The following is a 24,919-nucleotide window of genomic DNA, read 5'->3' on the forward strand; positions in this document are numbered from 1 at the left end:
GCTTTCTGAATGGAGCATCATAGGTATTTTCTATGATGGTCTCTCTGAACTGTCCAAGATATCTTTGGATAGCTCTGCTGGAGGATCTCTTCATCTGAAGAAGACGCCTACAGAAGCTCAAGAGCTCATTGAAATGGTTGCAAATAACCAATTCATGTACACTTCTGAAAGAAATCCTGTGAACAATGGGACAAGTCAGAAGAAAGGAGTTCTTGAGATTGATGCTCTGAATGCCATTCTGGCTCAGAACAAGATATTGACTCAACAAGTCAATTTGATTTCTCAAAGATTGTCTGGAATGCAAAATGCACCAAGCAGTACTAAGGATGCTTCATCTGAAGAAGAAGCTTATGATCCTGAGAACCCTTCAATGGAAGAGGTGAATTACCTAGGAGAACCCTATGGGAACACCTATAATTCTTCATGGAGAAATCACCCAAATTTCTCATGGAAGAATCAAGAGAGACCTCAACAAGGTTTCAATAACAATAATGGTGGAAGAAACAGGTTTAGCAATGGCAAGCCTTATCCATCATCTTCTCAGCAACAGACAGAGAATTCTAAGCAGAACCCCTCTGACTTAGCAACCATGGTCTCTGATCTAATCAAAACACTCAAAGTTATGACTGAAACAAGGTCTTCCATTAGGAATTTGGAAGCACAAGTGGGACAGCTGAGCAAGAAAGTTACTGAACTCCCTCCTAGTACTCTCCCAAGTAATACAGAGGAAAATCCAAAAGGAGAGTGCAAAGCCATAACCATGGCCGAAACTGGAAAGGAAAGAGAGGAGGAGGACGCCACTGAGGAAGACCTCAATGGGCGTGCACCAACCTCCTCTGAGTTCCCCAATGAGGAAACTATGGGAATCTGAGGCTCAAATGAGACCATAGAGATTCCATTGGACTTACTTCTGCCTTTCATGAGCTCTGATGAGTATTCTTCCTCTGAAGAGGATGAGTATGTCACTGAAGAGCAAGTTGCTAAATACCTTGGAGCAATCATGAAGCTAAATGACAAGTTGTTTGAAAATGAGACTTGGGAGGATGAACCTCCTTTGCTCACCAAAGAACTGGATTACTTGTCTAGGCAGAAATTACCTCAAAAGAGACAAGATCCTGGGAAGTTTTCCATACCTTGTACCATAGGCACCATGACCATCAAGAAGGCCCTGTGTGACTTAGGGTCAAGTGTGAACCTCATGCTATCTCAGTAATGAAGAAGCTAGGATCTTTGAGGTACAAGCTGCAAGAATCTCACTAGAGATGGCAGACAACTCGAGAAAACAAGCATGGACTGTAGAGAATGTTTTGGTAAAAAGTTGAAGACCATTACTCCCTATGATTTCATAGTCCTAGAGACTGGGAAGTGCATGGATGAATCCATCATCCTTGGCAGACCCTTCCTAGCCACAGCAAAGGCTGTGATTGATGTTGATGGAGGTGAACTGATCATTCAAGTGAATGAAAAATCCTATGTGTTTAAGGCTCAAGGATATCCCTCTATCATCATGGAGAAGAAGCATGAAGAGCTTCTCTCAAATCAGAGACAACAGAGCCCCCACAGTCAAACTCTAAGTTTGGTGTTGGGAGGCCAAACCAAACTCTAAGTTTGGTGTTGAACCCCCACATTCAAACTCTAAGTTTGGTGTGGGAGGTTCCAACATTGCTCTGAGAAAATGTGAGGCTCCATGAGAGTCCTCTGTCAAGCTACTGACATTAAAGAAGCGCTTGTTGGGAGGCAACCCAATGATTATATTTTATATTTCTTTTGTTATTTTATGTTTTTTGTAGGTTGATGATCATAAGAAGTCACAAAATCCATTGAAAAAGCAAAAACAGAATGAAAAACAGGAAGAAAAACAGCACCCTGGAGGAAGAACCCACTGGCGTTTAAACGCCAGTGAGGCTAGCAGTTGGGCGTTTAACGCCCAGTCTGGCACCATTCTGGGAGTTTAACGCCAGAAAGGGGCACCAGACTGGCGTTAAACGCCAGAAAAGGGCAAGAACCTGGCGTTAAACGCCAGGAATGGGCACCAGCCCGGCGTTAACGCCAGAAATGCCTCAAAACGTGATTTTGAGTGCCAATTGGTGCAGGGATGACTTTTCCTTGACACCTCAGGATCTGTGGACCCCACAGGACCCCACCAACCCACCACCACTCTCTCTCTTCTTCCTCCATTCACCAAACCTCATTACCTCTTCCCCAAAAACCCTTCACCTATCAAATCCCATCTTCTCTTCACCACTCACATCCATCCTTCATAAACCCCACCAACCTCACCCTTCAAAATACAAACCACTTCCCTCCCAAAGCCACCCATAATGGCCGAACCCATATCACCCCTCTCTCCTATAAATACCCTTCTTCATCCCTTATTTCACACAACCTAAACACCACCTCCCCTCCTTGGCCGAAACATCAACCATCTCCTTCTTCCTCATTTCTTCTTCTTCTCTCTTCTTTCTTCTTTTGCTCGAGGACGAGCAAACCTTTTAAGTTTGGTGTGGTAAAAGCGTTGCTTTTTCGTATTCCATAACCATTTATGGCATCCAAGGCGGAGAAACCTCTAGAAAGAGGAAAGGGAAGGCAAAAGCTTCCACCTCGAGTCATGGGAGATGGATAGATTCATCTCAAAGGTGCATCAAGACCATTCTATGAAGTTGTGGCCTTGAAAGAAGGTGATCCCGAGGTCCCCTTTTCACTCGAAAAGGGTGAATATCCGGAGATCCGCCATGAGATCCGAAGAAGAGGTTGGGAAGTGCTTACCAACCCATTCAACAAGTCGGAATCTTGATGGTTCAAGAGTTCTATGCCAATGCATGGATCACCAAGAACCATGACCAAAGTGTGAACCCGGATCCAAAGAATTATCTTACTATGGTTCGGGGGAAATACTTGGATTTTAGTCCGGAAATGTAAGGTTAGCATTCAACTTGCCCATGATGCAAGGAGATGCCATCCTTACACTAGAAGGGTCAACTTTAATCAAAAGATGGACCAAGTCCTCACAGTCATATGTGAAGAGGGCGCACAATGGAAGAGAGATTCAAGAGGGAAGCCGGTTCATTGAGAAGGCATGACCTCAAGCCGTGGCTAGAGGATGGTTGGAGTTTATCCAACGCTCATCATTCCCACTAGCAACCGGTCCGAAGTTACTCTAGACCGGGCCATCATGATTCATAGCATCATGATTGGAGAAGAAGTGGAAGTTCATGAGGTCATAGCCCAAGAACTCTATAAAGTGGCGGACAAGTCTTCCACCTTGGCAAGGTTAGCCTTTCCTCATCTCATTGTCACCTTGTTATTCAGTTGGGGTTGACATAGAAGGAGATATCCCCATTGATGAGGACAAGCCCATCACCAAGAAAAGGATGGAGCACACAAGAGACCTACTCATCATGAGATCCCTGAGATACTCAAGGGATGCACTTTCCTCCACAAGACTATGGGAGCAACCTAAACACCTCCCTAGGAGAATTGAGTTCCAACATGGGACAACTAAGGGTGGAGCATCAAGAACACCATCATCCTCCATGAAATTAGAGAAGATCAAGGATCATGAGGAGGAGCAACAAAGACAGGAAGAGACATTGAGGAGCTCAAACACTCCATAAGACCTTCAAGAGGAAGAACAAGCCGCCATCACTAAGGTGGACCCGTTCTTTAATCTCCTTGTTCTTTATTCTTCTGTTTTTCGAAAATTTAGTGCTTATGTTTATCCATGTTTGTGTCTTATGATCATTAGTGTCTTAGTGTCTATGCCTTAAAGTTATGAATGTCCTATGAATCCATCACCTTTCTTAAACAATGTTCTTAATTGAAAAAGATAAGAATTGCATGAATTTTGAATTTTATAACAGTTTAATTATTTTGATGTGGTGGCAACACTTTTGTCTTCTGAATGTATGCTTAAACAGTGCATATGTCTTTGGAATTTGTGGTCATGAATGTTGGCTCTTGAAAGAATGATGAAAAGGAGACATGTTATGAGGATCTGAAAATCATATAAAATGATTCTTGATGCAAGAAAAAGCAGTGAATACAAAAAAAAAAAGAAAAGAGGCGAAAAAAAAAAACGAAAAAGAAAGAGAAAAAGAAAGAAAAAGAAAGAAATAAAGTTGTGATCCAAGGCAAAAAGAGTGTGCTTAAGAACCCTGGACACCTCTAATTGGGGACTCTAGCAAAGCTGAGTCACAATTTGAAAAGGTCACCCAATTATGTGTCTGTGGCATGTATGTATCGGTGGTAATACTGGAAGACAGAGTGCTTTGGGCCACGGCCAAGACTCTAAAGTAGCTGTGTTCAAGAATCATCATACTTAACTAGGAGAATCAATAACACTATCTGGATTCTGAGTTCCTAAAGAAGCCAATCATTCTGAATTCCAAAGGATAAAGTGAGATGCCAAAACTGTTCAGAGGCAAAAAGCTAAAAGCCCCGCTCATCTAATTATACTGATCTTCATAGATGTTTTTGGAGTTCATTGCATATTCTCTTCTTTTTATCTTATTTGATCTTCAGTTGCTTGGGACAAGCAACAATTTAAGTTTGGTGTTGTGATGAGCGGATAATTTGTACGCTTTTCGGCATTGTTTTTAGTATGTTTCTAGTATCTTTTAGTTAGTTTTTATTATATTTTATTAGTTAGTTAAAATTCACTTTTCTGGACTTTACTATGAGTTTGTGTGTTTTTCTGTGATTTCAGGTATTTCTGGCTGAAATTGAGGGATCTGAGCAAAAATCTTATTCAGAGACTGAAAAAGGACTGCAGAGCTGTGTGGATTCTGACCTCCCTGCACTCGAAGTGGATTTTCTGTAGCTGCAGAAGCCCAATTGGCGCGCTCTCAACGGCGTTGGAAAGTAGATATCCTGGGCTTTCCAGCAATATATGATAGTCCATACTTTGCACAAGATTTGATGGCCCAAACCGGCGTCCAAAGTCACCCTCAGAATTCCCAGCGTTAAACGCCGGAACTGGCACCAAAATGGGAGTTAAATACCCAAACTGGCATAAAAGCTGGCGTTTAACTCCAAGAATAGTCTCTACACGAAAATGCTTCATTGCTCAGCCCAAGCACACCAAGTGGGCCCGGAAGTGGATTTTATGTCATTTACTCATCTCTGTACACCCTAGGCTACTAGTTCTCTATATATAGGACCTTTTACCATTGTATTTTTCATCTTTGGATTGTTTTTGATCCTTTGATCATCTTTGGACATCTAGTTCTTAGATCAGATCTTGGTAGCTATCTTGAGTTTCATGCTATCTTAGATCATTTGGGAGGCTGGCCATTCGGCCATGCTAGACCTTGTTCTTATGTATTTTCAACGGTGGAGTTTCTACACCATAGATTAAGGTGTGGAGCTCTGCTGTACCTCGAGTATTAATGCAATTACTATTGTTTCTTCTATTCAATTCCGCTGTTCTTTGTCCAAGATATCACTGTTCTTCAACTGATGAAGGTGATGATCCGTGACATCATCATCATTCTCACTCATGAACAAAGTGACTGACAACCACTCTTGTTCTACAAGCAATTAAAGCTCTAGTGAATATCTCTTGGATTCTTTAATCAGGTCTTCGTGGTATAGCGAGAACTGATGGCGGCATTCAAGAGAATTCGGAAGGTCTAACCTTGTCTGTGGTATTCTGAGTAGGATTCAATGATTGAATGACTGTGACGTGCTTCAAACTCCTGAAGGCGGGGCGTTAGTGACAGACGCAAAGAATCACTGGATTCTATTCCGGCCTGATTGAGAACCGACAGATGGATAGCTATGCCGTGACAGGGTGCGTTGAACATTTCAATGAGAGGATGGGAGGTAGCCACTGACAACGGTGAAACCCTTGCATAAGCTTGCCATGGAAAGGAGTAGGAAGGATTGGATGAAGACAGTAAGAAAGCAGAGCGAGAAGGGAAGGCATCTTCATACGCTTATCTGAAGCTCTCACCAATGATATACATAAGTATCTCTATCTTATCTTTATGCTTTATTCGTTTATCACTATACCCATTTGAGTCTGCCTGACTGAGATTTACAAGATGACCATAGCTGCTTCATACCACCAATCTCGTGGGATCGACCCTTACTCGCGTAAGGTTTATTACTTGGACGACCAGTGCACTTGCTGGTTAGTTGTGCGAAGTTGTGTTTATGCCATGGTATTGAGCATCAAGTCTTTGGAGCCATTACCGGGGATTGTTCTGTGTAAAAGTATTGATCACAATTTCGTGCACCAATGAACCGTCAGTTGTCCAAACTCGAACAATCCCCGGCAACGGCGCCAAAAACTTGGTGCACGAAATTGTGATTATCAACAATGGCGCCAAAAACTTGGTAGCGCTCCCAAACGTGAATCACACTTTGTCACAACTCCGCACAACTAACCAGCAAGTGCACTGGGTCGTCCAAGTAATACCTTTGGTGCACGAAAATTACTTCGCACTATATAATTCTGCACAACTAACCAGCAAGTGCACTGGGTCGTCCAAGTAATACCTCACATGAGTAAGGGTCGAATCCCACGAAGATTGTTAGCTTGAAGCAAGCTATGGTTATCTTATTATTCTTAGTCAGGATACCAATAGGGTTCTTTAATTTCAATTGTAAAAAGAATGAAAGGGCATAAAATAAATAATTGTTACGCAATAATGGAAAATATGTTGGAGTTTTGGAGATGCTTTGTCCTCTGAATTCCTGCAACATAATGCTTTCTCACTTTCATAAATGCAAGGCTCCTTCCATGGCAAGCTGTATGTAGGGCATCACCGTTGTCAATGGCTACTTCCAATCCTCTCAGTGAAAATGGTCCAAATGCTCTATCACAGCACGGCTAATCATCTGTCGGTTCTCGATCATGTCGGAATAAGATCCATTGATCCTTTTGCGTCTGTCACTACGACCAACACTCGCGAGTTTGAAGCTCGTCACAGTCATCCAATCCTTGAATCCTACTTGGAATACCACAGACAAGGTTTAGACCTTCCGGACACTCAAGGATGCCGCCAATGGATTCTAGCTTATACCACGAAGATTCTGATCAAGGAATCTAAGAGATACTCATTCAATATAATGTAGAACGGAGGTGATTGTCAGGCACATGTTCATGGATTGAGGAAGGTGATGAGTGTCACGGATCATCACCTTCTTCATAGTGAAGCACGAATGAACATCTTAGATAGGAACAAGCGTGTTTGAATGGAAAATGGAAATAATTGCATTAATTCATCGAGACGCTGCAGAGCTCCTCACCCCCAACAATGGAGTTTAGAGACTCATGCCGTCAAAAGGTACAAAGTTCAGATCTAAAAAATGTCATGAGATACAAAATAAGTCTCTAAAAGTTGTTTAAAAACTAAACTAGTGACCTAGGTTTACAGAAAATGAGTAAACTAAGATGAATAGTGCAGAAATCCACTTCTGGGGCCCACTTGGTGTGTGCTGGGGCTGAGACTTAAGCTTCTCACGTGCTTGGGCTGTTTCTGGAGTTGAACGCCAGGTTGTAACCTGTTTCTGCCATTGAACTCTAACTTGCAACCTGTTTGTGGCGCTGAACGCCAGACTGCAGCATGGAACTGGCGTTAAACGCCAGTTTACATCATCTATCTTCGCGCAAAGTATGAGCTATTATATATTTCTGGAAAGCCCTGGATGTCTACTTTCCAACCCAATTAAAAGCGCACCAATTGGACTTCTGTAGCTCCGAAAAATCCATTCCGAGTACAGGAAGGTCAGAATCCAACAGCATCAGCAGTCCTTTTTCAGCCTAAATCAGATTTTTGCTCAGCTCCCTCAATTTCAGCCAGAAAATACCTGAAATTATAAAAAAAACACGCAAACTCATAGTAAAGTCTAGAAATATGAATTTTGCCTAAAAACTAATAAAATTATACTAAAAACTAACTAAAACATACTAAAATCAACATGAAATTACCCGCAAAAAGCGTATAAAATATCTGCTCATTACAACACCAAACTTAAACTGTTGCTTGTCCCCAAGCAACTAGATAAATAAAATAGGATAAAAAGAAATTAAGAAGCAATAATATCTCAGAGTTTCAAGTGAAGATCAGATTCTAATTAGATGAGCGGGACTAGTAGCTTTTTGCTTCAGAACAGTTTTGGCATCTCACTTTATCCTTTGAAATTCAGAATGATTGGCATCCATAGGAACTCAGAATTCAGATAGTATTATTGATTCTCCTAGTGTAGTATGTTGATTCTTGAACACAGTTACTTTATGAGTCTTGGCCGTGGCCCTAAGCACTTTGTTTTCCAGTGTTACCGCCGGATACATAAATGCCCCAGATACATAACCGGGTGAACCTTTTCAGGTTGTGACTTAGCTTTACTAAAGTCCCCAATTAGAGGTGTCCAGAGTTCTTAAGCACACTCCTTTGCCTTGGATCACGACTTTAACCACTCAGTCTCAAGCTTTTCACTTGGACCTGCATGCCACAAGCACATGGTTAGGGACAGCTTGATTTAGTCGCTTAGGCCTGAATTTATTTCCTTGGGCCCTCCTATCCATTGATGCTCAAAGCCTTGGATCCTTTTCACCCTTGCCTTTTGGTTTAAAGGGCTATTGGCTTTTTCTATCTTTTTCTATCTCTTTTGCTTTTTTTTTTCACTACTTTTTCTTGCTTCAGGAATCAAATTCATGATTTTTCAGATCAGCAATAATATTTCTCTTGTTCATCATTCTTTCAGGAGCAAATAATTTTAACATTCATGAAATTTAGTATAAAAAATATGCACTATTCAAGCATTCATTTAGAAGACAAAAAGTATTGCCACCACATATAAATAATTAGAACTTTCCTTATTAAGAACTCGAAAAAAATTAAATTGCCTCTTTATTATACAAATCTACTATTTTATTCATGTTTGATGATGATGAGAAGAATAACTTATAGCTTAATTGGAAATAAAATCAAAATAGATATACTAATTACTACTACTCCTATATAACTTCTAAGGTAAATTCCTATAAGAACAACTATCACAGAAGTAAAGCTAAGATTAGGACTCAACAACCTTTATTTTGGAAAGTGGATGTTCCTCTAGTCTGTGGAGTGCTTGGTCCTTCAAGAGATAATTTCTGACGCTTCAGTTCCTTCAAGTCACGCCTTTGCTCTTCTTGTTCCCCAAGCAACTTGCAAAGCATGCTATTTTGATTATTCTGTTCTTCCTTTATTTGGTCCATAGCTTCTTGTAACTTGGTAACAGATGCTTCAAGATGCTCCCAGTATTCAATTTGAGAGATTTTCGGGAGGAATTCCTATGCTCTCCTCTTGATGGGGTCATCCTGCACTTGTTGTTTTTCCATTGATATTTTGGTGATTGGTCGCTCAACTGAGATATACTCAGTTATTCCCATCTTCACTCCAGCGTCTTTACATAGCATAGATATTAAGCTTGGATAAGCCAATTTGGCATCTTTGGAGTTCTTGTTTGCAATTATGTAAAGTTCACACAAAATTAGCTGATGAACTTCCACTTCACTTCCTAACATAATGCAGTGGATCATCACTGCTCTTTTAATGGTGACTTCAGAGCGGTTGCTAGTGGGCAGTATAGAACGCCCAATGAAGTCCAGCCAGCCTTTGGTGACTGGTTTGAGATCTTCTCTCTTGAGTTGATTTAGGACGCCCTTGGTGCTGGTGGTCCACCTGGTTCCAGGGATGCATATGTCCTCTAGAATCTTGTCTAGGCCCTTATTTGTTCTCATCATTCTCCTATTAAAGGAGTCTGGGTCATCTTTCAGCTGAGGTAGCTTAAAGATCTCCCTGATTTTATCAGGGTGGATGTGAACAATCTTTCCTCTGACCAAGGTCGGATAGTCATAGAGGGCAGTTCCAGATATTCTCTGCCTGTTTGTTTGCCACAGATTAGCGTAGAATTCTTGAACCATGTTTCTTCCCACCTTTGTTTCAAGATTAGCTAGGATTTCCCAGCTCCTGTTTCAAATTTGCTCTTGGATCTCCGGATATTCATCTTCTTTCAGATTGAATTTGACTTCCGGGATCACTGACCTTAGACCCATTATTTTGTAGTAATGGTTTGAATGTTCTTTGGTTAAGAACTTTTCTTGATTCCAAAGTGGTTTTGGAATACTCTCTTTCTTGCCTCTTGGAGTGGGTTGTTTTCCTTTAGGAGCCATGATCTTAGTGGGTATGGTTTAGTGATCACGGATAAACACACCAAACTTAGAGGTTTGCTTGTCCTCAAGCAAAAGAAGGGAAAGGAGAGGGATAGAAGGAGAGCTAGTAGCGAATGGTGGATGAGAGGAGGGAGGCCGAATGTGGATTTAAAGCAAGGGGGTGGGTTTTTGAAAATTTTGAAGAAAGATAAGATAGAAGATATGATTTGTAAAAGATAAATATGATAGGAAAAAGATATAATTTAAAATTAAAAAGTTGTGAAAGATATTTGAAAAAGATAAATCTGAATTTTATTTTGAAAAAGATTTGAGATGAATTTGAAAGGATAATTGAGTTTTGAAAAAAAATTTGAAAAGAAGTTGGATGGGGTTTGAAAAAGGATTTGTGTTTATGAATTAAGATACATTTGATATTTTTGAAAAAGGGATTTTAGAAATTAGGATTAAAATTTTTGGAATTGAAGGATGAGAGTTTGTAACATGTTTATGCAAGAAATCATGAACTGAAATAAAAAAATGTGAAGTAAAAATGAATTTACCTCCTCACCACAATCCTGGCGTTAAACGCCCAAACGCTGCATGTTTTGGGCGTTTAATGCCCATTTGCAGCTTCTCCTGGGCGTTCAATGCCCAGCTGTTGCTTCTAGCTGGCGTTGAACGCTAGGAACTCCTTTGTCACTGGGTGTTTTTCTGAATGCCCAGGACGTTGTAAATCTGGCGTTAAACGCCCAGAAGGTGCTTCTTTCTGGCGTTCAATGCCCAGAAGATGCTTCTTTCTGGCGTTTAACACCCATATGGCTATCCTTACTGGCGTTGAACGCCCAGTAGATGCTTCTTTTGGGTGTTCAACGCCCAAAACAGCTCTTACTGGCTTTTTCGCACCAGTGAGCTTTCTTTTTGCTCTTTTATCATGCGAATCCTTCTATAACTTTGTGAACTCAAGCAATTGCTATTTTACCTTGAAGATAATTGACATAAACCTGTAAAAATCAATTAATTTACAAATAAGCTTTGTGAATGGCTGGGTTGCCTCCCAGCAAGCGCTTTTTTATTGTCTTTAGCTGGACTATTACTGAGCTTTAATCAAGTCTCAATTTTGAGCATTCTTGCTCAAAATTGCTTTCAAGATAATGTTTAACTCTCTGTCCATTAACAATGAACTTTTTGTTAGAATCATTATCCTGAAGCTCCACGTATCCATATGGTGATACACTTGTAATCACGTATGGACCTCTCCACCGGGATTTCAATTTTTTGGGGAATAATCTGAGCCTAGAATTAAACAGCAGAACTTTCTGCCCTGGCTCAAAGACTCTGGATGACAGTTTCTTATCATGCCATCTTTTTGCTTTCTCTTTCTAAATTTTTACATTCTCGAAAGCATTGAGTCTGAACTCCTCTAGCTCATTTAACTGGAGCAATCATTTTTCTCCAGCTAACTTGGCATCAAGGTTTGGGAATCTGGTTGCCCAGTAGGCCTTATGTTCCAGTTCCACTGGCAAGTGACAGGCTTTTCCATACACAAGCTAGTATAGAGAGGTCCCTATAGGAGTCTTGAATGCTGTTCTGTATGCCCACAGAGCATCATCCAAGCTTCTTGCCCAATCCCTTCTACAGTTAATCACAGTCCATTCCAGGATTCTTTTAAGTTCTCTATTAGAGACTTCAGCTTGCCCATTTGTCTATGGATGATATGGAGTGGCCACCCTGTGGCTAACTCCATATCAAACCAAAGCAGAGTAAAGCTGTTTATTGTAGAAATGAGTGCCCCCATAACTGATTAGTACTCTAGGGATACCAAATCTGCTGAAGATGTGTTTCTGGAAGAATTTTAGCACTGTCTTAGTATCATTAGTGGGTGTTACAATAGCTTCCACCCATTTGGATACATAATCCACTATGAATGTCAAGATGAATACGACTACATTAATTGTTAGTAAAGTTTTCGAAAATTATGAAATAAAATTAAGAAAAAGATTTTGAAAAACAATTTTTTTGAAATTTTTGAAAATAATAAAAAAATTAAAAAGATTTGATTTTTGAAAAAGTTTTGAAAAGATAAGATTTTTAAAATTGAAAATTTGACTTGACTTATAAGAAATAGCTAAGTTTTAAAAATTTTTGACTAAGTCAACTCAAATTTTCGAAATTTATGAGAGAAAAAAGGGAAAGATATTTTTTTTTATTTTTTTGAATTTTTAATGATGAGAGAGAAAAACAAAAAAATGACTCACAATATAAAAATTATGAATCAAAACATATGATGCATGGAAGAACACTATGAATGTCAAGATGAATACCAAGAACACTTTGAAGATCAAGATGAACATCAAGAACTTATTTTTAAAAAATTTTCAAGAAAAGAAAAACATGCAAGACACCAAACATATAAATTTTCAATGTTTAGACACTATGGATGCGAAAATGCATATGAAAAACAACAAAAAACACAAAACAAGAAAATGCAAAGATCAAACAGGCAGACTTACCAAGAACAACTTGAAGATCATGAAGAACACATGCATGAATTTTCAAAAGAATGCATAAATTTTAAAAACATGCAATTGACACCAAACTTAAAAATTGACTCAAGACTCTGATGCCAGGGCATCTAGGCCAGTTTCACTGACCTTTTCTTTACTGTTTTAGGGTAGTTTCATGCAATTTTTTTGGAAATAAGCAAGTTTTGGATGAAATTTCATTTACACCTTGATTCAAGCAACTATTGTGAATTTTACATGATTTCATAAGGATTTTTGCAAGGATTGAATGACAAATTGATGATGCATAATCTTATGACTTGGGCTAGAGCTTTGATGCACTTTATTTGCTTGATTTCAGGACAAAGGAAGGAAGAAGAAGCCACGTTAGTAGCCACGTTAATCTAGTTAACGTGACCACTAACGTGGAATAGGGACAAGCTTGTAGCATTAATGGAAAAGGTGATCGCCAATAACGCCTGCGAAGCTATCATAAGTCCATGTTAATTGCCACGTTAACTAGGTTAACGTGGTAGTTAATATGGAGAAAAAGGGAGCTCCAGCGTTAGTGGTTGATGAGCGGATAATTTGTACGCTTTTTGGCATTGTTTTTAGTATGTTTTTGGTAGTTTTAGTTGAGTTTTTATTATATTTTTATTAGTTTTTAGTTAAAATTCACTTTTCTGGACTTTACTATGAGTTTGTGTGTTTTTCTGTGATTTCAGGTATTTTCTGGCTGAAATTGAGGGATCTGAGCAAAAATCTGATCCAGAGACTCAAAAGGACTGCAGATGCTGTTGGATTCTGACCTCCCTGCACTCGAAGTGGATTTTCTGGAGCTACAGAAGCCCAATTGGCGCGCTCTCAACGGCGTTGGAAAGTAGACATTCTGGGCTTTCCAGCAATATATGATAGTCCATACTTTGCCCAAGATTTGATGGCCCAAACCGGCGTTCAAAGTCACCCTCAGAATTCCCAGCGTTAAACGCCCAAACTGGCACAAGAATGGGAGTTAAACGCCCAAACTGGCACCAAAACGGGAGTTAACGCCAAGAAGATCTCTACACGAAAAATGCTTCATTGCTCAGCCCAAGCACACACCAAGTGGGCCCGGAAGTGGATTTTTATGTCATTTACTCATTCTTGTACACCTTAGGCTACTAGTTTCTATAAATAGGACCTTTTACTATTGTATTTTCATCTTGGTTCTTCTGGTTCCCTCTCTGGGGCCAAAACCAATGATCACTTTTGTTCTTATGTATTTTCAACGGTGGAGTTTCTACACACCATAGATTAAGGGTGTGGAGCTCTGCTGTACCTCGAGTATTAATGCAATTACTATTGTTCTTCCATTCAATTCCACTTGTTCTTTATCCAAGATATCACTTGTTCTTCAACATGATGAAGGTGATGATTGACGCCCATCACCATTCTCACCCATGAACAAGGTGACTGACAACCATTCTTGTTCTACAAGCATCTGAGGCTTAGTGAATATCTCTTGGATTCTTCGGAGTCTTCGTGGTATAGGCAGGACCTGATGGCGGCATTCAAGAGAATCCGGAAGGTCTAAACCTTGTCTGTGGTATTCTGAGTAGGATTCAATGACTGAATGACTGTGACGTGCTTCAAACCTGTAACCTACTGGGCGTTAGTGACAGACGCAAAAGAGTGATTCTATTCCGGTAGGGGAGGGAACCAAACCGGTGATTGGCAGTACTGTGACAGAGTGCGTGCATTAGCTTTCACTGCGCGGATGGGAGGTAGCTGCTGACACAGTGAAACCCTACACGAGCTTGCCATGGAAAGGAGTAAGAAGGATTGGATGAAGGTTGTAGGAAGCAGAGACGGAAGGGAAGGCATCTTCATAGCTTGTCTGAAGCTCTTACACCAATGATATACATAAGTATCTCTATCTTTATCTTTATGCTATTTTCGTTCATCACCATTATACATTTGAGTCTGCCTGACTGAGATTTACAAGATGACCATAGCTTGCTTCATACCACCAATCTCCGTGGGATCGACCCTTACTCACGTAAGGTATTACTTGGACGACCCAGTGCACTTGCTGGTTAGTTGTGCGAAGTTGTAGTGATCACAATTTCGCGCACCAAGTTTTTGGCGCCGTTGCCGGGGATTGTTCGAGTATGGACAACTGACGGTTCATCTTGTTGCTTAGATTAGGTATTTTTCTTCAGAGTTCTTAAGAATGAATTCTAGTGTTTCAAGGTGATGTTCTTATCATCACCAAAGCTGATTGATCATCATCAATTTAGCTCTTGAATGCAATGTCTTGCTGAAGCTTAGCTAGCTATGTCTAATTCCTTTAGACTAAAGCTTTAGACTAACATTGCATGATTCCTGGAATTCTCATTAAGAATTTTGATACCTTTATTTTCTCTTCCATATAATTTTTGAAAAAAGCACAAAAAAAATTACAAAATCATAAAAACAAAAAAAAATATTTTATGTTTCTTGTTTGAGTCGAGAGTCTCATGTTAAGTTTGGTGTCAATTGCATGTTTTTGCATGTGTCCTAATTAATCTTCAAGTTGTTCCTGATGATTTTCTAGCTCTAACCTTTAAATTCTCTTGACTTGAGTGTTTTGTGTGTCTCATATGCATTAGTGTCAGTAGTGTTCAAACTGCTAAGTTTGGTGTCTTGCATGCATTGTTATTTGATTCTTGTTGCATTTTAATTTTTCCTTATTATTAAAAATCCAAAAATATTTTTTATTTGTGTCTTTTCAAGTCAATAATACAGAGAATTGAAGATTCAGAACATACTGCAGAGGAATCACACAGAAAAAGCTGGGCATTCAAAAATGCCCAGTGAAGAAGACAGACTGGCGTTTAAACGCCAGCCAGGGTGCCTGGTTGGGCGTTTAACGCCCAAAAGGGTAGTGGTTTGGGCGTTAAACGCCAGAATGTGCACCATTCTGGGCGTTTAACGCCAGGATGGCACAAGGGGGAAGATTTTGTTTTCAAATCAATTTTTTTTCAAGTTTTCAAAGTTTTTCAAAATCAAATCTTTTTCAAATCATATCTTTTCAATCAAATGTTTTCAAAATCAATTTCTTTCCTTTTTCAAAGATACTTACTAACAATTAATGATTTGATTGAACATTTTTTGCCTTTTCTGTTGAGGAAGGTTTTATGTTTGAATCATATCTTTTCTTGTTAGGCAAGTCATTAATTTTTAAAATCATATCTTTTCAAAATTGTTTTCAAATCATATCTTTTTAAAATTGTTTTCAAATCATATCTTCTCAATCACATCTTTTTAAAACCAATCATATCTTCTTAACCACATCTTTTTCAAAATAGTTTTCAATCAAATCTTTTTTATTTCTAATTTAAAAATCTTTTTCAAAAATCACTTGATTCTTTCCACTCTTATTTTCGAAAATCAATTAAGTGTTTTTCAAAATGTTTTCAAAATCTTTTACTTAATTTTCGAAAATTACTTCCCTTCTTCTCACATCCTTCTGTTTATGGACTAACACTATCCCTTAATGCAAAATTCGAACTCCATCTTCTTTGATAAGTTCGAATTTTCTACTTCTGTCTTCTACTTTTCTTTTCCTCTGACACCTCAAGAATCTCTATACTGTGACATAGAGGATTCCATATTTTCTTGTTTTCTTCTCTTTCATATGAGCAGGAACAAAGACAAAGGCATTCTTGTTGAAGCTGACCCTGAACCTGAGAGAACCTTGAAGCGAAAGCTAAGAGAAGCCAAAGCACAATTCTCTTTAGAGGACTTGACCGAATTCTTCAAAGAAGAAGAACACATGGCAGCCGAAAACAACAACAATGCCAACAATGCAAGGAAGGTGCTGGGTGACTTTACTGCACCTACTCCCAACTTCTATGGGAGAAGCATCTCTATCCCTGCCATTGGAGCAAACAACTTTGAGCTTAAGCCTCAATTAGTTTCTCTAATGCAACAGAATTGCAAGTTCCATGGACTTCCATTGGAAGATCCTCATCAGTTCTTAGCTGAGTTCTTGCAAATCTGTGACACTGTCAAGACTAATGGGGTAGACCCTGAGGTCTATAGACTTATGCTATTCCCTTTTGCTGTAAGAGACAGAGCTAGAATATGGTTGGACTCTCAACCTAAAGAAAGCCTGGACTCTTGGGAAAAGCTAGTCAATGCCTTCTTGGCAAAGTTTTTTCCACCACAAAGATGGAGTAAGCTTAGAGTGGAAGTCCAAACCTTCAGACAGAAGGATGGAGAATCCCTCTATGAAGCTTGGGAAAGATACAAACAATTAATCAGAAGATGTCCCTCAGACATGCTTTCTGAATGGAGCATCATAGGTATTTTCTATGATGGTCTCTCTGAACTATCCAAGATGTCTTTGGATAGCTCTGCTGGAGGATCTCTTCATCTGAAGAAGACGCCTACAGAAGCTCAAGAGCTAATTGAAATGGTTGCAAATAACCAATTCATGTACACTTCTGAAAGGAATCCTGTGAACAATGGGACTAGTCAGAAGAAAGGAGTTCTTGAGATTGATACTCTGAATGCCATATTGGCTCAGAATAAAATATTGACTCAACAAGTCAATTTGATTTTTCAAAGTCTGTCTGGAATGCAAAATGCACCAAGCAGTACTAAGGATGCTTCATCTAAGGAAGAAGCTTATGATCCTGAGAACCCTTCAATGGAAGAGGTGAATTACCTAGGAGAACCCTATGGAAACACCTATAATTCTTCATGGAGAAATCACCCAAATTTCTCATGGAAGAATCAAAAGAGACCTCAACAAGGTTTCAATAATGATGGTGGAAGAAACAGGTTTAGCAATGGCAAGCCTTTTCCATCATCTTCTCAGCAACAGACAGAGAGTTCTAAGCAGAGTACTTCTGACTTAGCAACAATGGTCTCTGATCTAATAAAGACCACTCAAAGTTTCATGACTGAAACAAGGTCTTCCATTAGGAATTTGGAAGGACAAGTGGGACAGCTGAGCAAGAAAGTTACTGAACTCCCTCCAAGTACTCTCCCAAGCAATACAGAAGAAAATCCAAAAGGAGAGTGCAAAGCCATAAACATGGCCGAATTTGGAGAGGAAAGAGAGGAAGTGAACGCCATTGAGGAAGACCTCAATGGGCGTGTACTAGCCTCCAGTGAGTTCCCCAATGAGGAACCATGGGAATCTGAGGCTCAAAATGAGACCATAGAGATTCCATTGGACTTACTTCTGCCCTTCATGAGCTCTGATGAGTATTCTTCCTCTAAAGAGGATGAGTATGTCACTGAAGAGCAAGTTGCTAAATACCTTGGAGCAATCATGAAGCTAAATGACAAGTTATTTGGAAATGAGACTTGGGAAGATGAACCTCCCTTGCTCACCAAAGAACTGGATGACTTGTCTAGGCAGAAATTACCTCAAAGGAGACAAGATCCTAGGAAGTGCATGGATGAATCCATCATCCTTGGCAGACCCTTCCTGACCACAGCAAAGGCTGTGATTGACGTTGATAGAGGAGAGTTAATCATTCAAGTGAATGAAGAATCCTTTGGGTTTAAGGCTCAAGGATATCCCTCTGTCACCATGGAGAAGAAGCATGAAGAGCTTCTCTCAACTCAGAGACAAACAGAGCCCCCACAGTCAAACTCTAAGTTTGGTGTTGGGAGGCCACAACCAAACTCTAAGTTTGGTGTTGAACCCCCACATTCAAACTCTAAGTTTGGTGTTGGGAGGTTCCAACATTGCTCTGAGTATCTGTGAGGCTCCATGAGAGTCCTCTGTCAAGCTAATGACATTAAAGAAGCGCTTGTTGGGAGGCAACCCAATGTTTTATAGTTAACTATTTTCTTTTGTTATTTTATCTTTTTTGTAGGTTGATGATCATAAGAAGTCACAAAAACAATGAAAAAAGCAAAAACAGAATGAAAAACAGGAAGAAAAACAGCACACCCTGGAGGAAGATGCTGTTGGCGTTTAAACGCCAGTAAGCCTAGCAGGTGGGCGTTTAACGCCCAGTCTGGCACCATTCTGGGCGTTTAACGCCAGAAAGGGGCACCAGACTGGCGTTAAACGCCAGAAAAGGGCTAGAACCTGGCGTTAAACGCCAGGAATGGGCACCAGCCCGGCGTTTAACGCCAGAAATGGCTCAAAACGTGGATTTTGATGCTATTTGGTGCAGGGATGACTTTTCCTTGACACCTAAGGATCTGTGGACCCCACAGGATCCCCCACCACCCTCTCTTCTTCTTCACCCATTCACCAATCACCTCAATACCTCTTCACCACTCACATCCATCTCCTCCATTTCTTCTTCTTCTACTCTCTTCTTTCTTCTTTTGCTCGAGGACGAGCAAACCTTTTAAGTTTGGTGTGGTAAAAGCATTGCTTTTTGTTTTTCCATAACCATTTATGGCATCCAAAGCCGGTTCAACTGAGAAGGCATAACCTCAAGCCCATCACTAAGAAGAAGATGGAGCAAACAAGAGACCCCTCTCATCAAGAAATCCCTGAGATACCTCAAGGGATGCACTTTCCTCCACAAGACTATTGGGAGCAAATTAACACCTCCCTAGGAGAATTAAGTTCCAACATGGGACAACTAAGGGTGGAGCACCAAGAACACTCCATCATCCTCCATGAAATTAGAGAAGATCAAAGAATCATGAGAGAGGAGCAACAAAGACAAGGAAGAGACATTGAGGAGCTCAAGCACTCCATAGGATCTTCAAGAAGAAGAAAGAGCCGCCATCACTAAGGTGGACCCGTTCTTTAATCTCCTTGTTCTTTATTTTTCTGTTTTTCGAATTTTAGTGCTTTATGTTTATCCATGTTTGTGTCTTATGATCATTAGTGTCTTAGTGTCTTAGTGTCTATGCCTTAAAGCTATGAATATGAATCCATCACCTTTCTTAAATGAAAACTGTTTTTATCACAAAAGAACAAGAAGTACAGGATTTCAAATTCATCTTTAAAACTAGCTTAATTAGTTTGATGTGGTGACAATACTTGTTGCTTTCTGAATGTATGCTTAAACAGTGCATATGTCTTTTGAATTTGTGGTTCATGAATGTTAAAATTGTTGGCTCTTGAAAGAATGATGAAAAAGGAGACATGTTACTGAGGATCTGAAAAATCATAAAAATGATTCTTGAAGCAAGAAAAAGCAGTGAATACAAAAAAAAAAGAGAGAAAAAGAAGAAAAAAAAAACGAAAAAAAAGGGAGAGAAAGAGAAAAAGAAAGAAAAAGAAAGAAATAAAGTTGTGATCCAAGGCAATAAGAGTGTGCTTAAGAACCCTGGACACCTCTAATTGGGGACTTTAGCAAAGCTGAGTCACAATCTGAAAGGTTCACCCAATTATGTGTCTGTGCATGTATGTACCCGGTGGTATACTGGAAGACAGAGTGCTTTGGGCCACGGCCAAGACTCAATAAGTAGCTGTGTTCAAGAATCATCATACTTAACTAGGAGAATCAATAACACTATCTGGATTCTGAGTTCCTAAGAAGCCAATCATTCTGAATTTCAAAGGATAAGTGAGATGCCAAAACTGTTCGGAGGCAAAAGCTACTAGTCCCGCTCATCTAATTTGGAGCTAAGTTTCACTGATAATTTGGAGTCTATAGTATATTCTCTTCTTTTTATCTTATTTGATTTTCAGTTGCTTGAGGACAAGCAACAATTTAAGTTTGGTGTTGTGATGAGCGGATAATTTGTACGCTTTTTGGCATTGTTTTTAGTATGTTTTAGTTGATTTTTATTATATTTTTATTAGTTTTTAGTTAAAATTCACTTTTCTGGACTTTACTATGAGTTTGTGTGTTTTTCTGTGATTTCAGGTATTTTCTGGCTGAAATTGAGGGATCTGAGCAAAATCTGATCCAGAGACTCAAAGGACTGCAGATGCTGTTGGATTCTGACCTCCCTGCACTCGAAGTGGATTTTCTGGAGCTACAGAAGCCCAATTCGCGCGCTCTCAACGGCGTTGGAAAGTAGACATCCTGGGCTTTCCAGCAATATAATAGTCCATACTTTGCCCAAGATTTGATGGCCCAAACCGGCGTTCAAAGTCACCCTCAGAATTCCCAGCGTTAAACGCCCAAACTGGCACAAGAATGGGAGTTAAACGCCCAAACTGGCACCAAAACGGGAGTTAAACGCCAAGAAGAGTCTCTACACGAAAAATGCTTCATTGCTCAGCCCAAGCACACACCAAGTGGGCCCGGAAGTGGATTTTTATGTCATTTACTCATTCTTGTACACCTTAGGCTACTAGTTTCTATAAATAGGACCTTTTACTATTGTATTTTCATCTTGGTTCTTCTGGTTCCCTCTCTGGGGCCGAAACCAATGATCACTTTTGTTCTTATGTATTTTCAACGGTGGAGTTTCTACACACCATAGATTAAGGGTGTGGAGCTCTGCTGTACCTCGAGTATTAATGCAATTACTATTGTTCTTCCATTCAATTCCACTTGTTCTTTATCCAAGATATCACTTGTTCTTCAACATGATAAAGGTGATGATTGACGCCCATCACCATTCTCACCCATGAACAAGGTGACTGACAACCATTCTTGTTCTACAAGCATCTGAGGCTTAGTGAATATCTCTTGGATTCTTCGGAGTCTTCGTGGTATAGGCAGGACCTGATGGCGGCATTCAAGAGAATCCGGAAGGTCTAAACCTTGTCTGTGGTATTCTGAGTAGGATTCAATGACTGAATGACTGTGACGTGCTTCAAACCTGTAACCTACTGGGCGTTAGTGACAGACGCAAAAGAGTGATTCTATTCCGGTAGGGGAGGGAACCAAACCGGTGATTGGCAGTACTGTGACAGAGTGCGTGCATTAGCTTTCACTGCGCGGATGGGAGGTAGCTGCTGACAACAGTGAAACCCTACACGAGCTTGCCATGGAAAGGAGTAAGAAAGGATTGGATGAAGGTTGTAGGAAAGCAGAGAGACGGAAGGGAAGGCATCTTCATATGCTTGTCTGAAGCTCTTACACCAATGATATACATAAGTATCTCTATCTTTATCTTTATGCTATTTTCGTTCATCACCATTATACATTTGAGTCTGCCTGACTGAGATTTACAAGATGACCATAGCTTGCTTCATACCACCAATCTCCGTGGGATCGACCCTTACTCACGTAAGGTATTACTTGGACGACCCAGTGCACTTGCTGGTTAGTTGTGCGAAGTTGTAGTGATCACAATTTCGCGCACCAGTGGTAAAAGTGAATACCACTAACGCTACAAATTGGCAATTAGCCACGTTAAGAGTCACGTTAACTTAGTTAACGTGAACTCTAACGTGGAAGGGAAAGACAATGCCAACGTTAGTGACACTCACCTTTGTTACTAACGTTGGATCAAGCCAACATTACCCATGTTAGTGGTCACGTTAAGACCACTAATGTGAAAGTTAACGTAGAGCTAAGCATGATGAGCCAACGTTAGTGACACTCACCTTTGTCACTAACATTGGAGATGGCATTCACTGCCACGTTAACCTAGTTAACGTGAACTCTAACGTGGGGAGGAGAGGCGTTTAGAGCGTTAGTGACAAAAGTAAGTGTCACTAACACTCTCAAAGCTTAGGCATGCCCACCTTAAGAGCCACGTTAACCTAGTTAACGTGAACTCTAACGTGAGGAAAGGGGGCACAATGCAATATTATTGGAAAAGGTGATTCCCAATAACATTTGTGAGGGATCATGAGGCAACGTTAATGGTAACGTTAGTGCCACTAACGTTGAAGTTAACGTGGACCATTTTGGGGTTGGAACGTTAGTGAGAAAGGTGATTGCGACTAACATTCTCGAACCCACATTTTCACTTAGCGTTGACACCACTAACGTCCTAACTAACACCCATGCCTAACTCACACTTTTCTGCAAGTTGGGCCCACTGAAGATTGTACTTGCTTCAACTCAAGATCTAAGGCCAACATCCAAGACTTGAAGAACTCACTAGAAGATCAAGAAGAGTAGTATATATAGGAGTAGATTTGAACTATAGAGAAGCTTGGCACTTTGGAGAACTACCCTCTGTATATTTACTTTTCTGCACTTTTTAGCTAAGCATGTATTCTTTTCTGCCATTTTCCATTTCCAGAGTTATGAACAACTAAACCTCTTTCATTAGGTTAGGGAGCACTGTTGTAATTTGATGGATCAATTATAGTTTTCATTCTTCTTCCTCTTTCTTTTCTCTTGATTTACTAGAAAGCTTTCGATCTTAATTCAATTGGTTAGTTGTCTTAGAAAAGAAACTCTCCATAATTAGATCTCCTCTGAGCCTTAGAAAAGGGATGAAGAGATCATGCTAGAAATGCTTTCTCATGCTGGACCAAATTAGGGTCTGGGCAGATATAGTGACATGTAATCCTCCCAACACTTTGATTTGGAAATACATGTGGTATAATCAGTGACCATACTTCATCTCTTCCCATGAGCAATTAAATCAAGAAATTGGGCAATTGTTCAAGCTTAGAGAGATTGGATTGCCAAGGAATTGGAATCCAATCACTTAAGATTGCCAAGGAGATCAATAGATGCATTGATTGAGGAAGAGATGAAAATGAATTTGATTCGGAGAATACAACATCTCCTAAGCCCAATGAATTCCCCATTTCTGATATCACCCATTCTCTTTATTTTCTGCCATTTATTTCCATGTTTATCTCCCCAATTCCCCATTTAAGATTCTGCACTTTATTTTCTGCAATTTACTTTCCCACCATTTAATTTCCTGCAACATCAACTACACTCTGTTTAGCTCAACTAGCACCCTCTTCCAACTAAAGTTGCTTGACCAATCAATCCCTGTGGGATTTGACCTCACTCTATTGTGAGTTTTTACTTGATGATAATTCGGTATACTTGCTGAAGGAAAATTTTTTGAGAGATAAGTTTTCGTGCATCAGACTTAAACAAGAAACACAAAAATATTTTTGATTTTATGATTTTCTAGATTTTTTTTCTTTTTATTTTTTTTTTGGATTTTTCAAAAATTATTTTGGAAAAACAAAAACAAAGAAAAACTTTTGAAAGATTTTTGAAAACTTTTTGAAAAGAAAATAAAACAAGAAGAAAATTACCTAATATGAGCAACAAGATGAATTGTCAGTTGTCCAAACCCAAACAATCCCTGGCAACAGCGCTAAAAACTTGATAGGCAAAATTGTGACTCATACTTTTCACAACTCGAACAATTTCTAGCAATGGCTCCAAACACTTGGTGCTCTCAAATGTGAATCACACTTCGTCACAATTTCGCACAACTAACCAACAAGTGCACTGGGTCGTCCAAGTAATACCTTACGTGAGTAAGGGTCGATCCCACGGAGATTGTTGGTATGAAGCAAGAGATGGTCATCTTGTAAATCTCAGTTAGGCGGATTCAAATGGTTATAATGGTTTTCGAAAATATAAATATAAATAAAGAATAAAATAAAGATAGAGATACTTATGTAAATCATTGGTGGGAATTTCAGATAAGTATATGGAGATGTTTTGTCCCTTCTGAATCTCTGCTTTCCTACTACTTTCATCAATTCTTCATACTCCTTTTCATGGCAAGCTGTATGTTGGGTTTCATCGTTGTCAATGGCTACCTCCCGTCCTCTCAGTGAAAATGGTCCAAATGCTCTGTCACAGCACGGCTAATCATCTGTCGGTTCTCGATCATGTCAGAATAGGATCTATTGATCCTTTTGCGTCTGTCACTACGCCCAACACTCGCGAGTTTGAAGCTCGTCACAGTCATTCAATCCCTGAATCCTACTCAGAATACCACAGATGAGGTTTAGACTTTCCGGTTTCTCAAGAATGCTGCCAATGGATTCTAGCTTATACCACGAAGATTCTGATTAAGGAATCCAAGAGATACACGCTCGATCTTAATCTATGGTGTGTAGAAACTCCACCGTTTAAAATACATAAGTGATAATGGTCTAGGCATGGCCGAATGGCCAGCCTCCAAAACGTGATCAAAGGTAATCCAAAGATTAGACACTAGTACAATAGTAAAAAGTTCTATTTATACTAAACTAGCTACTAGGGTTTACAGAAATAAGTCTAAGTGCAGAAATCAACTTCCGGGGCCCACTTTAGTGTGTGCTTGGGCTGAGCTTGAGCTTTACACGTGCAGAGGCTTCTCATGGGGTTAAACGCCAAGTTGTAACATGTTTTGGGCGTTTAACTCTGGTTTGTGACGTGTTTCTGGCGTTTTACTCCAAAATGCAGCATGGAGCTGACATTGAACGCCAGTTTGCGTCATC

At 39.8% G+C, this 24,919-nt stretch overlaps 1 non-coding gene across 1 annotated transcript; it reads right to left on the reverse strand.

The window, feature by feature from the left end:
• Positions 1-16,846: 16,846 nt before the first annotated feature.
• LOC130952355 (small nucleolar RNA R71) lies at positions 16,847-16,954 on the reverse strand. The gene has a single exon (XR_009074540.1). It is a non-coding gene; the product is annotated as a small nucleolar RNA R71 (small nucleolar RNA).
• Between the last annotated feature and the right edge of the window lie 7,965 nt (positions 16,955-24,919).

Source organism: Arachis stenosperma, chromosome 1 (assembly GCF_014773155.1).
Source record: "Arachis stenosperma cultivar V10309 chromosome 1, arast.V10309.gnm1.PFL2, whole genome shotgun sequence".
Lineage (NCBI taxonomy): Eukaryota > Viridiplantae > Streptophyta > Magnoliopsida > Fabales > Fabaceae > Arachis > Arachis stenosperma.